Consider the following 16,716-nt stretch of genomic DNA (forward strand, 5'->3'; position numbering starts at 1 on the left):
GGGATATTCTCTCTCTCTCTCTCTCTCTCTCTGCCCACTCCCCCTGCTCATGCTTTCTCTTCCTCTCAAAATAAATAAATTAATTTTATTTTTTTATTATTATTTATTATTAAATTATTATTTCAATGAAATAAAAGAACACAAGTTAAAAGCAAAGCATTTCACTGGGGAAGGCCAGAGTGTACCTTGCACCTAACTCTGAAATAGCAGATCCAGTATAGTAGCTGTCCTTCAGGAGCGTTCCCTTTTATTTCATTCACTGGGATAAACCATTTCCTCTCCTTTCTCCTTCCATCAGAATGGTTTGCAGAATAAGCCATTTTGTTTCTCTGGATTCCAGAACCCATTTGATACAGAAGCCAAAGCATCTGCTTGAAGCCCAGGAGAGCCTGTGAGCAGAGATGCAGCATTTGCAGGGCTTTGGTTCCCAGCAGCCAGTACACTCCCAGGAGTGGATTTAATTGGCTCAGGGGGAGGACAGCAGTCAAGGGCACTGAGCCATGGAATAGTCAGCAGCACAGAACCAGCCCACACACCACCTGACCTGGGCAGTTTCTTTCTTTCTTTCTTTTTTTTAAAAATGTTTATTTTTGAGGGAGAGAGAGAGAGAGAGAGTGCAAGCAGGGGAGGGGCAGAGAGGGAGGGAGACAGAGGATCAAAGCAAGCTCCACTTTGTCAGTGCAGAGCCGGATGTGGGGCTTGAACTCATGAACTGTGAGAAGATCATGACCTGAGCTGAAGTTGGACACTCAACCGACTGAGTCACCCAGGTGCCCCCGGGCAATTTCAAGCCAAAGCTTTAGGCTTTCTTTCGGATTTTAAAAGGGGGAAATTCCTTTTTTTCTAAGTAATATTTTTTCCCCTTCCTATTTTTTTTAAAGTTTATTTATTTATTTTGAGAGAAAGGGAGAGAGAGAGAGAGAGAGAGAGAGAGAGAGAGAGAGAGAGAGAATGCATGGGGGAGGGGCAGAGAGAGAGGGAGACAGAGAATCCCAATCAGGCTCTGCACCATCAGCACAGAGCCTGATGTGGGACTCTAACCCACAAACTGTGAGATCATGACCTGAGCTGACACCAAGAGTCGGATGCTTAACCAACTGAGCCACCCAGGCACCCATATTTTTCCCCTTCTTGAATAAAAAGCATAAATGTTTAGGAAATGAAGTACCCTTTTTTACCTCCATGAAGCTTTTTAAAAAAAATTTGTCTTCCAGCCATTAAAATGTTCTGTTTTTGACCAAAAAAGAAAGTAAATACAGTTAACTATCCCATGTAAAGATAAACAGGTAATGTGTAACATAGCTTATCGGAGTTTTTCTCTGCTCTCATATGCTTCTTTTTGTTTTTATTTTCATTAATTTTCCCTAAAGTAGTAATGCATATGTTCATTGTAACTAAACAATTTGAAGATGTTATAAAGAAAAAGTTATAATGTCTCCTTTCCCCCTTCTTCCCATTTCCTTCCTTCTGAAATCAGTTTGGTATATATACTTCCATACCTTTCTCCAAGCTCCTATTGAAGTGGATGCAGTGTTTGTGTAGGTGTGTGGTTATTTGTTTTGTCAGAAATGGGATCATATGTTTATTCTGCACTTTCTTTTTCCCACTAAATAATACATCCTGGGTAGGTATAAATCTAATTCACCCTTTTAAATAGCTTCAGGGTGGGGCGCCTGGGTGGCTCAATCGGTTAAGCATCCAACTCTTGGTTTCAGCATAGGTCATGATCTCCGGTTCATGGAATCAAGTCCCACAATGGGCTCTGCACTGACAGCACGGAACCTGCTTGGGATTCTCTCTTCCTCTCTCTCTGCCCCTCTCCCCACTCGTGCTTTCTTTCTCTCTCTCAAAATAAATAAACATTTTTTAAAAGTTTTAAGGGGCGCCTGGATGGCTCAGTTGGTTGGGCACCTGACTTTGGCTCAGGTCATGATCTCACAGCTTGTGAGTTCAAGCCCCGCATCAGGCCCTTTGCTGACAGCTGAGAGCCTTGGAGCCTGCTTCGGATCCTGTCTCCCTCTCTCTCTGCCCCTCCCCCACTCATACTCTGTGTGTGTGTGTGTGTGTGTGTGTGTGTGTGTGTGTGTGTGTGTGTCTCAAAAATAAATAATAAAACACTAAAAAAAAATTTTTTTTTTTAAGTTTTAAATAGCTTTAGGGCTATAGACCTACAGGTACCACAATGTATTCAGCCATTTGTCCTTTGATAGATATTCAAGTTGTTATGTTTTGTTTTCTCTAAAAATATTGTTGCATTAAATATATACATACATCCTTTTTTACTTGTGCTTTTACTTATTGAATTGAAGTCGAGTTGACACACAATGTTACATTAGTTTCAGGTGTACAACACAGTGATTTGCCGAGTCTGTAGGTTATGTATGCTGTGCTCACTGCAAGTGTAGCCACCATCTGTCGCCATACAACACTATTATAATACCACTGACCATACTGGTGCTTTCATTTCTATAGGTTGCATTTTCAAAAATAATATTGCTGGGTCAAGGGGTCTGTGTATTTGACATCTTAATAGAGAATACCATCCTACTTTATAAAGAATTCTAGTAACTTGCATTCTTCCCATAAATGTGCGAGTACTTTCATTTCCCTAAATCTTTAATATTAGGTATTCTTTCCCTTTCTCCCTCCTATCCTCTGTCTCTTCCTCCCACTCTCCATCCTCCTCCTCCCTCTATCCCTTCCTCTCTCTTTATGGTTTCATTCTTTGACCAAGCTGATGGCAGAAAATGGTGTCTTTATAGGTGCTTGCTTTGTATTTTCTTTACTACTTGTGAGATTGAACATTGTTTCATGTTAATTGGCCATTTTATTTTCCTCTGTGAATTTCCTTCACCCTTTTTCCTTATGAATTAGTTGCTTTTTTCTCAACAAGTTACAGGAGCTCTTTATGTGTTAAGTATTCTTGCAAATGAAATTTTGCAATGTACATTTGCAATGTATTGCAAATGAAATTTTGCAATACAAAAATGTATTTGCAATTTTTGCAATGCAAATATTTTTCCTAATCTATTATTTGTATATTAAATTTTTCTATTTGTTGCTTCATTGTGTCTAGATTTCTTGCCTTGGTTAAGAGTAATATCCCCACCGGGGCGCCTGGGTGGCTCAGTCAGTTAAGCGTCCGACTTCGGCTCAGGTCACGATCTTGCGGTCTGTGAGTTCGAGCCCCGCGTCGGCTCTGTGCTGACTGCTCAGAGCCTGGAGCCTGTTTCAGATGCTGTGTCTCCCTCTCTCTCTGACCCTCCCCCATTCATGCTCTGTCTCTCTCTGTCTCAAAAATAAATAAACGTTAAAAAAAAAATTTTTTTAAAAAGAATAATATCCCCACCTCAGAGTTATATAAATATTTTCCTAAATGTTCTTCCAATACTTTTAGGGTTTTAATTATTTAATCCTGAACCTTTAATCCCTTTGGAATTATGTTTATACATAGCAAAGAGGTAGGGATCAGGCTTTATTCTAGGTCTGCCAGCACCATTTATTAAATAAACCATCTTTTCTGTTTTGCACTGAAATTCCATCTTTGTGATAAATAAGTTCCTTTCTTGTATCCTTTTCTGAACTTGCTCTGTTAGATCACAGACCTATTTGTTCTTCTAACCATGTCTTTTTATTATGTCTTTATAAAGTAAATTTTTATTATCTCCTAAGATAAATCCCCTATTTATATATTTTTAAAAATAATTTTCTTTTCTGTTTCTTGGCTAAATTTTGGGGTGTTTAGTATTCCATATGAACTTTAATTTTACCCATTTCACTTTCAAAGAAAAACTATTTGTATTCTTATTGAAACTTAATTAAGACCATGTAGTAATTTGGGAAGGATTAACGTTTTTGGATAATTAGACTTAAACTTAAGTGTGAAACTTAAGTGTTCTATTTCAATATTTTGTCATTTTACCTTAGAATTTTTCAATATGCAACATAGATATATTGGGTCAATTCCAGTATTTGTCCTGAATAAGGACCATGCGAAGTTTTAGTTGTGATCTCTTCCATCCTTGACACTCTTACTGTCAAATGTGTAATATTGTCAGATTTGTGTTTATCTTCCTACTTAGTTTTCACTTAATCAGTGTTTTCAATTTACCAATATACTGTACTTACTAGTTTTGCTCACTGTTGACTCTAAAACCCCACTTACTTTCTGTGCTTGGTTTCCTTTCTGTTGGAGAATGTTCTTGGAGTCTGAATGGCAAACTTGCTCGGTCTTTGTCTGGAAACATCTTTTGTCCTCACTCTTGATATTTTAGAATTCTAGATAGACCGCATGTATAACGATTATGAAAGTTGTGTGCGTCCCTTTAAAAGTTTTCAACCAGGGGCGCCTGGGTGGCGCAGTCGGTTAAGCGTCCGACTTCAGCCAGGTCACGATCTCGCGGTCCGTGAGTTCGAGCCCCGCGTCAGGCTTTGGGCCGATGGCTCGGAGCCTGGAGCCTGTTTCCGATTCTGTGTCTCCCTCTCTCTCTGCCCCTCCCCCGTTCATGCTCTGTCTCTCTCTGTCCCAAAAATAAATAAAAAATGTTGAAAAAAAAAAATTTAAAAAAAAAAAAAAAAAAGTTTTCAACCAAAATAGGAGTCATTCATGTAAAATGTAGAAGTCTTTCACTTCCTTTCTCCTAGTCTCTGAGTCCCAGAGAGAGAACCACTGTTCAGTTTGCTGATGGCCTTTTTCTATGTAGATACAAAACAAAACAAAACAAAACAAAACTGTGTATGTGTACAAATGCTGTACTTTTTCCTAAACAATCATGTTCATACTTTATATTAAAAATTATGACCTGTACAGTGTCACACTCCTTTTTAACAACAGAGCGTGCCCTTTTTTCCATGTCGCTACAGTGAAATCTTTCTCATTCTTTGTAGCAGCCATCTAGTATGGTATTAGTACATCATAATTTAACTTTTTCCTATTAGCAAATATTTAACTTGTTTCTTCTTTCCTTTGCTATTGCACAATATGTTTTACTGATCATCCTTTTACTTATGGGAACATACCTTTGCTGTAAATTCCTATATATTTGACCCAAAGGGTGTGCACATTGAATATGTTACTAGATATGCTTAACTAGTCTTCCCAAAAGATTGTTTTAGTTTACAACCCTAGAGTATGTCTGGCTCTAATTCTTGTTTTTCTTGTCCCTTAGAATTTCCACACTGATTAGTCAACAGTGGAAAATCCGAAGAGATGCAAGTAGGAAAAAGAAACTAAAACAGGTGGGTAGTCACATTGCTCATACCACTACTACAGCATCCCAAGTGTTTATCTAAATACCTTTACTTCTGTTCAAACAAATAAAAGAAATAGGTTCCAAGTGAAATTAGAAAGGAATTTTGGTCCCATGAAGAAAGGTATGGCCAAAGGTTGGCCCTTTGCAGAAGTTATACGATATCACACTGCAATTTTACAGATCATTTCTTTATAGCATCAGAAAGACAATTTACTTCTAGTGGCTTCAAAGAGAATGGGTTTCTTCAGCCATCTATTTAAGCTGATGGAATTATACACAGGGGCTATCAGCAAATTTGGGCATGATGCCAACTTTCTTGTTTGTTGTGCAAAGCTATTTTCATCAGGACCAAAGCACATTATGGGGATTTTAATACTGTGATAGAGGAGCAAAAGCAAGCAAAGCCCAGACTGGAGAAACCAGCACAGCCCAGTGGTCTGATGAGGAGAGATGGTGCAGGTCCCTTCCAGTCGGAAGAAAACTGCAGTTCATGAAACATGAATGGCCTACTTGGAAGTATGGCCACTTTGGGTCGGTGTTCATACTTTAACAGTTCTGGCGTCGGTTAGTCATTTTTAACAGCCTTTCATCCGTGGCTCAGCTCCCTCCCCTCCCTACAACATGTCTACCCCTCTCTCAGCTCCGCCTCCCTACAGTTAGAGCAGAATCTCCCGCCTTCATTTCTCTGTCCAAGGCCTAGTAGTCCCAGGAGCTTGGGGGAGTTCCACCTCCTTTAAATTCTGTCTCATGGGGCGCCTGGGTGGCTCAGTCGGTTAAGCGTCCGACTTCAGCTCAGGTCACGATCTCGCGGTCCACGAGTTCGAGCCCCGCGTCGGGCTCTGGGCTGATGGCTCAGAGCATGGAGCCTGCTTCCGATTCTGTGTCTCCCTTTCTCTCTGCCCCTCCCCCGTTCATGCTGTGTCTCTCTCTGTCTCAAAAATAAATAAAATGTTAAAAAAAAAAATTAAAAAAAAAAAAAATTCTGTCTCATGGCCTACCCTGCCTCCAGCACCTACGAGTCCTCTTCTCTGTTGGCAGAGTGAGAGTCTAGTCTGTCTGGAAGCTGCCCTGGGGCTGGAAGTCCCCAATTGCTTATCAGCAAGGCTTCGGGGCCTTGCCCTGCAGTAGCTTCCCAAGCTACTGGGCTTGCGTCCTGTTCTGACTCAGTGCCGCTGGGAACCCCCTGGATGCAGCTGTTTGCATTGACTAAGATGCGGCAGCCGGTCAGCCCCCAGGACTGTTTATCTGGCCAAGGCCCATTTAGGAGGGCAAGCCTGCAAAAGACCTCTCTGTTCCAGAGCCACTAAACCTTGAGGACGCTGGGGTTATAGGAAGTCTAGAGCTGGGGTTTTTAACCAGGGGTTTATGGTTAGCTTCTGGGATTCAGAATTCCCCTGTATTCATAGGTACAGTGTGTGTGTGTGTGTGTGTGTGTGTGTGTACACACACACACACTTTTCTGGGCCAAGTGTCCATAGCTTTCCTCAGGTTCTCAAATGTGATCTGAGACCTCTGAATTTTAAGAACCATTTGTCTAGAGAAAGCCTAACGTGTTGTAGGCCACTGTGTCCCCCTGAGCACCAGCCTCACAGATGCCAGGATCTTGAGTGACCTTACCAGGCTTCTAGGTTTTTCTGTTTGAGGGTGAACTGGTACAAATTACTTAGCATCACTGAAGCTGAGAGCCTTCCCATGGGATGTCCCACAGTCCAGTCATGAAATTGCACCCCATCCCTGGTTTCATCTCATTGAACACACCAGGTGTGCTGAACACTCGTAGGGGGTGGGGTTTCTGGCTTCTGAGTCCATAACTCAGAAAGGGCTCTGTAGGCAACTCTACTGACAGTGGTGAGAATAGTGCTGAGGGCTGGAATTCAGTTTGGCTCCTGATTGCCAGGAAGAGCACTAAATGCTTTATCTACATCATTTTCTTTAACGCACACACTCCTTCAGTGAGGCTGGTACTGCTGTTTTACAAATGGAGAAATGGAGGCGCAGAGAGATCTAGTAACTCACCAGAGATCACAGAGCCAATAAGCCAGTAAGTGATACATGACCCATGCACATGAGCTTAACCACCAAGCTTCATGGTAAAAGTAAAGGGCATTGATAGAAAAGCTAAAGTAAACGGGGGTGTTTAGTGTAGGGCAAGCTGCCCTGTATATTGTGATAGTGAGAGCATTGCTATGTTACACCAGATACACAGCTGTGGTCTTAAATCATTAAGAAAAGGTTGGTAATAGCGACGCCTGGGTGGCTCAGTCGGTTGAGCGTCCGACTTCAGCTCAGGTCATGATCTCACGGTTCATGAGTTCGAGCCCCGCATCGGGCTCTGTGCTGACAGCTCAGAGCCTGGAGCCTGCTTCCGATTCTGTGTCTCCCTCTCTCTCTGCCCCTCCCCTGCTCACGCTCTCTCAAAAAAGAAAAGGCTGGTAATACATTAATGCATTAATGCAATACATGAGAAGAATTTCTATCCATTATAATTCAGATAAAGGGTTTTTTTTTACAGCTTTATTGAGATATAATTCACATACCATACAATTCACGCATTTAAAGTATACAATTCATTGGTCTTTAGTGTATTTAGAGTTGTGCATCTGTCCCCATAATCAGTTTTAGAACATTTTCATTACTCATCACCTTCCCAACTCCCCACCCCTCCCCAGCCCTAGGCAACCACTAATCTACTTTCTGTCTCCAGGTGAGGTTTTGATACTTACAAGATTAACCGTGTGGGAATCTTGGTGATCTGGAGTGAGTTGTTCCCTGAGGGATCACTAGACAAATGAAATTTGACTCTAACATATTTTATAAATGACTTTATTGGCTAAGAAGCTATAAGTGTGTCTTTGATATGCCTGAATTTGGGGTTGACATAGGCAAGAGACAAGTATTTTCTGAATCATTTCCACTTGTCAACATCGCCTGTCAAATAGGCTCCTCTGGGTAAGTGACTGTAAAACTTGGCTTCGTGGGGCCACATCTCTCCACTGGTGTCAGAACCAGCGGCAATTCAGCACAGGATCTTTCTTCTGTCATCTGAATCCCTGGTGTGGCTTCTCTCTCGGCTTTACTGTGGTTGTCGGTGTGAAGGCTGCTCATGTGGGTGCCTGTCACTGTAAAATTCAGGAGACAGCACGTACAGTATCCTGTCAGGCCCTTTGAGGACATCCAACTGTGTGCTCTCTTGAGCTGTTTCATGGTAGCAGATCCACTGTACCTCTCTCTGGATTCATTCATTCTTTCTCTCTTATAGAGACCATTTATTAGGCATTATGCAGCAGGTGCGGTGGTAGGTACTCGGTGAATCTACTCTCCAAAAGCTCCTTGTGCCCATTATTACAGTGTATGGCCTTGTGTCACCAGATGGAGAGAGCCATTTGTGTTGAGAGAAGCCGGAGGCGCAGGGGGTTTGATGATAGAACAGTTCTCTGAGGGGGACGACACAGATGCAGTGCTGTCCACCTCAAGACAAAGCCGTCCCCAGAGTGCACCAGCCTCAAGAATGTGCACCGGGGTGCCTGGGTGGCTCAGTCGGTTTAGTGTCCAACTCCAGCTCAGGTCGTGATCTCACGGTTTGTGAGTTCGAGCCCCGCATCAGGCTCTGTGCCGACAGCTCGGAGCCTGGAGCCTGCTTTGGATTCTGTGTCTCCCTTTCTCTCTGCCCCTCTCCTGCCCTCACTCTGTCTCCCTCTCTCTCAATAAATAAATAAACATTTAAAAATTTAAAAAAAAAGAATGGGCACTGAATTGGGAATGAAGAAATACAGATTCAAGTCCTGGTTGGAGGACCTTGGGTGACTTGTGCCACCTCTCTGAGCCATGGTGTCTCCATTGTGAGGGTTAAACAATGCAGTGCCTCTCAGATACTTCCGGCTCCATTGCTGGAAGGAGTGTGCATGTAGTAAGTGTTGAATGAAGAACTAAAGGAATGAAGGAACGTTCTGTGACTGTCAGGGCGAGAGTAGAACTGGAGTAGGTCAGGCGACTGGGTAGAGACGAGTGTAAATGAAGACAAAGGAGAGCCTCCCTTTCCTTTCCCTGGCAGTCCACTCCTGCCGCTTCAGCCCCTTTAACCTCACCTTTTCCTCAGGTTCTCTCTCATCCTCTGCTTCCCTGAGCCAGAGAGGCGCTGCCTTTGAGGCCCCAGAGCCAGCCAGTCCTGGGTGAGAATCCAGGCTCCAGCACGTGCTGTTATGTCTAAGAGGGATCTAATTATACTAGGCTACTGTGAAGTAACTAAGACGGTGTATGGAAAGCACCTGTCACCATGCCTGTTGCACAGTATATATACCCCATAAATGGTAGCCATTTTCATTTTATCACTGTCACTGTTATTTATTTGGTCAGGAGCCAGGGCTCAGATTGTTATCTTAATCACTGGCTTGAGAGTATGGAGGTTCTTAAGTTTTTATTTTGTTTGTTTACTAATTCATTTGCACGATGGTATTTATTGAGCCTCTTCCATATGTCAGGAACCATGCTGTGTGCTGGGGATACATTGGCAAACAAAGTCGGGGTACCTATCCTCGTGGAGCCAATTGGGAAGGCAGATAGTGAACAAATATGTCAACACTCGCAGCATGGCAAAACGGGGAGCTCTTATCTTTTCTGCTGGGTCAGGGAAGAGGATGCTCTGGCTGAAGGGTGTCTGTCCTGAGCCACTAGGAGTTACACAGGACACTTCAGGGGGCTGGCCATCCCATGAAGACTCAGTGTCTGGATGTAGGGAGTGGAGGGCTGCAGTACGAGCCCAGAGACTGGGAATCTTGGGCAAACTGTTGCCGTGGGCCAAAGGCACAGGTGAATCTATGTGCTCTCCTCAAGAACAGTCCCTGAGTTGTAAGCACGTTGCCTTTCCAGGTTCCAAGGGAGGCTCTTTAATTAGTATTTACCTATGTTGTGTTTTGTGGATTCTGATCTCTACTTCTATCCAGAGGCAGGAAGAATGGAACAAGAACTTTGTTTCCCCTTCAGCTTAAGACCAGAGGACCCAGGCCTTGCTGGCACTGCATTCGGGCCTACAGTATGTCTGTGAGTGTTGTGTGATGAGTAGTGCCCTTCACTGCCCCGAGGCTCCACTCACCCCACACTAGGGAGAAGGCTCTGAAAATAGGCATGGAAGGGAAGCATTAGAGTATCCAATTGGAAACACCTGTGAGAGGGTCACATCAAAATCAGAGCAAAATTCAGAGGCACCCTTATCCTCTCAGACCCCAGAGGGTACCAGCCACATTCGGTCTTCTTTCCCCACCAGTCCCCGTCCCCCAGCCCTGTGGCCTCCTGGTCATCTTTCTGGATACCAGGCAAGCCCCCCCTCCTGCAACTCCTCCCTCTGCCTGGCACAGCTTCCCCAGGTATTTGCCTCCCTCCCTTCCTTTGGGTCTGTGCACCGGTGTCTGTGCATCCAAGGCTCCCTGTCACTCTGTAGAAAACCCCACACCTCTTGCCCCGCTTTAGTTCTCTCCTTAGTACTTTCACCACCTGACATTTATTCTGTTTGCGTGTTAGTGTGAGTCACTCCACTAGAATGTCAGCGTCATGAGGGCAGAGGGTCTGTTTTGTTCGCTGCTGAACCCTCAGTGCCCAGTGAGTGATAAATAGGAAGGAAGGGTGGAGTAACTTCCTTAAAATCAGTGCCTATAAACGACCGGCTTCCTGAGCCCCTGCTCTGCCTTATATGTCTTTTTATTACAGCTCTTACCTTCCAAGCTCTTTAAAGATTCTTAAAGTTTTTAAAGGTTTATATACAGAAGTGGTCTCTAAACTCTTTTCTCTCTCCTTACCTGTGGGGGCTCTGACACCCTCTCGTCAGTGGTAGAGACAGGCCACATCCTCCTGCCTAGTGTTACTAGAATCCCTGTGGGAGGCAAGGGGCATGGCTTGAAACCATTCTCCTGGTGATCCTGGTAACCCTGGTGTATGCCCCTCACACTGGTCACCCCATCTAGACCATGCGTGAGTTCATCTCCCCACCCAGACCATGAACTTCCCTCAAGGGCATAGTGATGTCTTACTGTTCTTGTATCCATGGCATCTGGTCCCAAGCCTGGTGCACAATGAGTGATGAGTAAAATTTTGTTGAATGAATGGATGGATAAATTAATAGTATAGAAATCACATCTTGCCGCTTTTCATTCTCCACAGTAGATTTAGGGAGTGCTTTCATATAGACTTCCAGAGAGCTGGCATGGCAGTAACCTGTTAGAGACCACTCTGGCTGTCCGCTGCTGAATAACACTGCAGCCCCAGTACTTAGTGGTTCAAAATAACAGTAATAATTTATTATCATCTCTCATGGTTTCTGTGAGTCAGAAATGTGGGGACAGCTTGGCTGGGCTCTTGTGGCTTGGATCTCATGCACTTGCAGTCAGATGGTGCTGGAATAGCTAGAGGCTGCCATAGCCAGCGGCTGCTGGCTGCATCTCTCTCCATGCCCTCCCAGGATCTCTCCATGTGGGCATTTCATTGGGTTGGTTTGGGCTGCCTCAAAGTGTGGAGCCTCAAATTCCCTACATGCAGCTCAGAACTCCAAAGACAAGTGGCCCAAGAGAGAGCTAGCTGGAGGCTGTGTCTCCTTTCCTAACCTCGTCTTGGGAGTCCCACAGCATCGCTTCTATTGCATCCCATTAGTTAGGAGTAAGTCACTAAGGCCAGATCATTCAAGGGATGCAAATTAGACTCCCCTCTCGATGGGAGGAGCATCAAAGCATTTGCAGATGTGTTTCAAGACCACCACAAGGATCCCAGCTTACTCCTTCATTGCACATTTGAGACACCCACTGTCTGAGGGGGAAGAACCTTGCCCAGAGGTACCTAGCAGAACTAGTGCTCAGCCTCTGGACCTTTGGCCGGCCTGCTTGGAAGTGATTACACTTTCCCTTACTGCCCTCCCTGCATGGTCTGACGGGGACTGCCAGTCTCTGGGAACCATTTTAGCTAAGCCCTCACCAAGTTTAGATAGTGTGTAAACAGCAGGAGGTCCGGAGAGACCCAGCCTTCCTGGTCCCCAAGCGGTAATCCAGCTGGACTGTTCTGCCTCTTTCCAGAGACCTCCACAGAAACACAGATGTTCATGGATTGAAGAGTTTATATCACTGTCTCAATCCCCAGCCCCAGCTCTCTGCAGAATTCAGAGAATCAACCTAATACCATTGAAAAAATTCTGAAGATTTTTTCCAAATGAAAAGTTTTTTTTTAATGTTTATTTTTTAGAGACAGAGCACAAGTCGGGGAAGGGTAGAGAGCCTGGGGCACAAAGTATCCAAAGCAGGCTCTGTGCTGACAACAGAGAGTCTGATGTGGGGCTTGAGCTCATGAACCATGAGATCATGACCTGAGCTGAAGTCGGACACTTAACTGTCTGAGCCACCCAGGCGCCCCTGAAAATTCTAAATAGAACTTTTCTCAAGTGTGGGAAAAGTGCATGTGGGTATATGTTTCAGCCAGCACTGTAGAATATTTTCGTGGGACTTCATTGCTTTCTTGCCTTTCCCTCAGGAATGCTTACTGTGAGGTTGGAGACTGATGGGAGAAAAGGGAACGAACAGCATTTAACAGATGCTTACTATATGCCAGGCAGGTGCTGTCATTTCTGTGTTTTGTAGCCTAATAGCACAGGTTCAATTCTACCCCACACTCAGTGAGTATACAACTTTGGGGAAGCTTCTTAACCTCTCTGCATCTCAGCTCTCTCTTCTGTAGAATAGGATTAAAAACACTTTCCACTTCACAGAGCTGTTATAAAATTAAATGACATAATGCCTGTAAGGTGCTTAGCACACAGCCTGGCATGCACTAAGGACTGTGTAAGCGCTGGCTCTGATCATTCCTCACAACCACCTTTCAAGGCAATTGTTATAGCCCCATCTTCCAGAAGAGGAATCTATTGGTCAGGTGAGTTGCCCAGGTGTAGGGGCAGAAGCTGGTGACTCCCCAGCCCTTGCCGTGTCCACCACACTACACAAGACTCCCGGTGGCTCAGCCGTGCCTTCACGACATGCGGCAGTAGCGAGCCACAGAGGCTCTGAAAGCCTCATGCCCTGCAGGGCCCTCTGGTCAGGGTCCTAGAGCAGGAAAATGTGAAAAGACAGAGCCAGGAATCCATGTACAAGCCTCTGTAAAGAGCAGAATAACAGAGAATATTCCAAGCAGAGAGAACAGTCTCATGAAGGCCCTGAATTCAGGAAGAACTTAGTTGCTTTGCGGAATTGAAGAGTAAATGAGTCAAAAGACAGTGGAAATGGGAAGAAAGGTCACAGGGGAGGGCAGGGCAAGGTCAACGCAGGACTTTAGGGACTGGTGGCATGAGTTTAGATTTTCCCAGATGTGAAATGGAAAAGCATCAGAGGTTGAAAGAAGCAGGGGAATGACCCAACGTCTGATTTGCAAACATCACCCCAGTTGTTTGTGTAGAAAATAGACCATGGGCCAAGGGCAGAGCATTGATGCAATGAGGACACTCCACCAGGGGTACAGGTGAGGAAAGATGGAGACCAGGTGGTGACCGTGCAGAGGGGAGGAAGGCAGATCCAGGCTGAGTTTCCCAAGTAGAAATGATGGGACCTGGTGACAGAGTCCCATCATTATACATGAGTCCCACTCATTATACATGAGTGGAAGCCGAGGAGGAATCCAGGATGCCTTCAGGTCTCCAGCTTGAGCAGTGTGGACAGATGGTGTCTTCACTGAGCTGGGGAAGGCTAGATGGGGCAGGCTTGTGGCTTCACATGTGAGGTTTGAAATGGAGTGGGATGTCCAAGGGACATGCTAAGTAGGCAGACTGGCAACTCTGGAGAGTGGCCTCTGGCTATATAGGGAGTCATCAACACACACTTTTTTTTTTTAATTTTTCTTTTTTTTTAATGTTTATTTATTTTTGAGACAGAGAGAGACAGAGCATGAACGGGGGAGGGTCAGAGAGAGGGAGACACAGAATCTGAAACAGGCTCCAGGCTCTGAGCTGTCAGCACAGAGCCCGACGCAGGGCTCGAACCCACGGACAGTGAGATCGTGACCTGAGCCGAAGTCAGACGCTTAGCCAACTGAGCCACCCAGGTGCCCCAGTGGAAAGATTTTTTTTTTTTTTTTTTTTTTTTTTTTTAAGTAGGCTTATGCCCAGTGCAGAGCCCCACGCAGGGCTCGAACTCACAACCCCGAGAGGAAGGCCTGAGCTGAGGTTAAGAGCTGGATGCTTACCCAACTGAGCCACCTAGGAACTCCCATTTTTAATTTTTTTTATGTTTGTTTATTTTTAAGAGGGAGGCAGAGTGTGAGCGGGAGGGAGAGCGAGGAGGAGACACAGAACTGGAAGCAGGCTCCAGGCTCTGAGCTGTCAGCACAGAGCCTGACACGGGGCTCGAACTCACAAACTCTGAGATCATGACCTGAGCCAAAGTCGGACACTTAACCAGTGACTAAGCCACCCAGGCGCCCCTGTCAACACACACTCTTAAGGGAAAGGGTCAAGAACTTCCAGGGACCCAATGGAGAGAGAGGAGGACCAAGCCAGATCCTGATTCTCGTCCTGGGGGGCCTGTAACATAAAAGTCCCTGACAAAGGAGGCACCTGTGTGGAAGAGGTTGCGGCATGGCCCGAGAGGTTAGGGGACACCCCTGGAAGACGGTGATCTGAGAAAAGTCCATGGGGACTAGCAACCAGGAGGTCAGTGAGGACTTTGTATGACTCAGCACCCCGCCTGTCCTTTCCTCCTCACTGAGTGGCCTCCCAAAGCCTGTGTCTCTACCACCTGCTTCTGGGGCTACATGGTTCTGCCCTCTGGGTGCAGAGGCCAAGCCTCTGCCTAACTGCCTCCAAATGAAACCTCACTGGAGGCTGCTGTTTGAGTGGGCATCAGGCATTGCCCTGGCAGGAGACTCCTCTCTAGTGACTCCCCTCTGGGTGTGCCCCTAAGGCACCTAGATAGAGCTTGGTGCCGGCCCGCCCCCTTAGTGCAGGCCTCACATGGTTAGATTGAGCTGCCTGCCCCTTCTCAGGTTCTGGGATTGTACTTACTTTGGGGCCCTGACTTTCCTGCTTGCTTCACTGCCCCTCTGGTCCTGGCTGCCTGTCACAGGGAAAAGCTGCTTCCCTCGGAGTCTGAGAAATGCCAGCTGAGTAGGCCCTGGTATTTCCATCAGGTTTCCACAGCCCTTTCTTCCCTCAGAGAAGCCTTCCAGAGCATTTTCCCCACCTCTGAGGGGGCCTCTCCCATGGGACCAAGTCTCATTCTGTGCCCTTTGCAAAAGGGTCTGCTTTCTTTTTGTATGGTCTTTGCAAATACTTTTTAAAAAAGGAAAAAAAAAAAAAAAACAGGAAATGACCTTTCTGGTATATTTGGAAAACAATTTGGAGTTGTACTGGAATCTGCCTGAGCAATGAGGACGAATAGCTGTGGACTTGGAACAGACCATGTAGCTCTTGGCAGAGCCCAGGGCCTCTTCCGTTTACAGGGCTGGGGACAGTGTTAAAAACTAAAGGGAGAAGGCAGCTTCCTGTGGGGAGCTTGACAGTGCCCAGAGCAAGCACCTGCAAGAGCCCCTGACCCCAGGCCACCAAGGGTCTGGGCCTGGGAAGCTGAGTACGAGAGCCTTCCCTTCCATCCTAAGCATTCGGAGTCAGATGCCTTACAAGTGACCAGACCCCAAGAAGGCTCCCAAATCTGAAAACGAGGACGAGTGGAGGAGCAGCATCACTTTTGAGCACCTCGTAGGGCTGGAGCTGAGATGAGGAGATATTAGATGGCTGTAGACGCAGATTGTTTTCTCTGCCTGAATCACACTCTGTCCAGCTTTGCTGTAGACCTCAGCACAAGGTCACCTGCTTAAGGAGGCCTTCGCTGACCGTATAACCCTTAACTAAACATCCACACACAGAGAACCCTGTTCTCTTCTTTCAATGCACTTATCACTATCTGTGATGATAAATCATTGACCTGTTCAATGTCTTTTTCTCTTATCAAATTGTAAATGTCTTTTTATTCTCCAAAATATATCCCATACCTGACACAGTGCCCGGCATATAGAAGGTGGTCAGTAAACAATGAATGAATGAATGAATGAATGAATGAAGAAAGAAAAAGAGAAGGGAGGGAGGGAGAGAGAGAGAGAGAGAGAGAAATGTCAGGACTGAAAGAGACGTAGGGAGCATATTTCAACCTTTGTTATATTCAGATGGGCAGAAAGGAAGATGGGGGTGTTGGAGAGAGAGAGAGAGTCAGAGAGTCAGAGTCAGTCACCCTATGGCACAGAGATTGAGCCAGACCTTTGGCCACTGTTCTGTTGCAGGGTTGCACACCCTTTGCTCCTTCTGCCTTGGAATCTAGAACATCTTCTATTATTTACTCATTCATCAAATATTCATATATCAGTATACATGCCAGCCAGAGCCACCACTTGTGTGGAACTAACATTCACTTCACCACCTTCAGCGCCATAAAGAACAAAAGAAGGAAGTGTAAGT

The 16,716-nt window shown here is 45.4% G+C and overlaps 1 protein-coding gene across 5 annotated transcripts in view; it reads left to right on the plus strand.

The window, feature by feature from the left end:
• The window catches only part of PKIG (cAMP-dependent protein kinase inhibitor gamma), a 99,774-nt gene that overhangs the window by 72,287 nt on the left and 10,771 nt on the right, over positions 1-16,716 (plus strand). For all 5 annotated transcript variants that reach the window (XM_058685732.1, XM_058685730.1, XM_058685734.1 and 2 more), the window contains one exon: positions 5,169-5,238. The gene's annotated coding sequence lies outside the window, so the exon portion shown is untranslated. The remainder of the gene's footprint in view (positions 1-5,168; positions 5,239-16,716) is intronic.

Source organism: Neofelis nebulosa, chromosome 9 (genome assembly GCF_028018385.1).
Source record: "Neofelis nebulosa isolate mNeoNeb1 chromosome 9, mNeoNeb1.pri, whole genome shotgun sequence".
Lineage (NCBI taxonomy): Eukaryota > Metazoa > Chordata > Mammalia > Carnivora > Felidae > Neofelis > Neofelis nebulosa.